The 863-nt window shown below is 53.1% G+C and overlaps 1 gene segment (V, D, J or C); it reads right to left on the bottom strand.

Moving 5' to 3' along the window:
• Positions 1–863, bottom strand: part of LOC104980242 — a 7563-nt gene that overhangs the window by 960 nt on the left and 5740 nt on the right.

The raw sequence follows: 863 nt of genomic DNA, 5'->3' as shown, positions 1-863 counted from the left end.
TGAATTTTAAGGCAATTCTCAGCGGGTAATTTCACAGAAATAGATGTCAATATACTTCTGGAAATTTCATGTTTCTAGTAATTTGGGGTGGGAGGTGCCTTGTGTTAACCATGTATTCCTGCCACCACAAAAGCTTGTGATTCAGGAGCTCTATTTGGGAAACTGGGATTTCTAGAAAATCCCAGTACTGGGGTGCCCCTTCAGGCAAATGAAATATTAATTTGTCTGCAAGATCAAGTTCATGATAGTGTATATCTCTTGGTGTGATTTGAGTAACAAGGGTCTTACTGGTAGTTGTCGGGGGTCTGAGCCTCACTGTGGAGTCAAGCCTCATTCCCAAAAACATGGGCAGAGAGGGGTCCCCTTGGAGAGATGGACACACCCTGGGAGAGACGGGAGGAGACACGCGCCCATGAACCACCAGACAGGAGACGGGCCCAGAGCCTCCCTCCCATGTGGGTGCTGACCACTCCCGCCCGGGCTCTGCCTCTCCTGCCACTAAGCGCTGAGCTCTCTGAGCACAAGGGCAGGTGTTTGTAGTTCCTCACCGTGGGGTTACATCACTGTGGGATTTTAACTACTAGCTCCCAGAGCACAGTGATAGTTGGCTTTGTCCTCGGACTGGTCTCCTGTGATGGTGAGGGCAGATCTGCTCCCAGAGGAGGAGCCAGAGAAGTTACCAGGGACCCCAGAGGGACGGGTGTTGGTGTTGTAGTTGACAGTTCCGGGAGGCTGCACTGGGGTCTGCTGGAACCAGCTGGGTGGTTACCTGTAGTGACCGACCCAGAGCTCAGTCCACAGGTGAGGGTGACCGTGCCTCCTGGACACACTGACCGTGACGGCTTCTGGGCCACTGCTGCCCT

Source organism: Bison bison, unplaced genomic scaffold (assembly GCF_000754665.1).
Source record: "Bison bison bison isolate TAMUID 2011002044 unplaced genomic scaffold, Bison_UMD1.0 scf7180017864495, whole genome shotgun sequence".
In the NCBI taxonomy this organism is placed as follows: domain Eukaryota; kingdom Metazoa; phylum Chordata; class Mammalia; order Artiodactyla; family Bovidae; genus Bison; species Bison bison.
The sequence above is the reverse complement of the archived record's forward strand: the minus strand, read 5'-3'. Positions and strand labels throughout refer to the sequence as shown.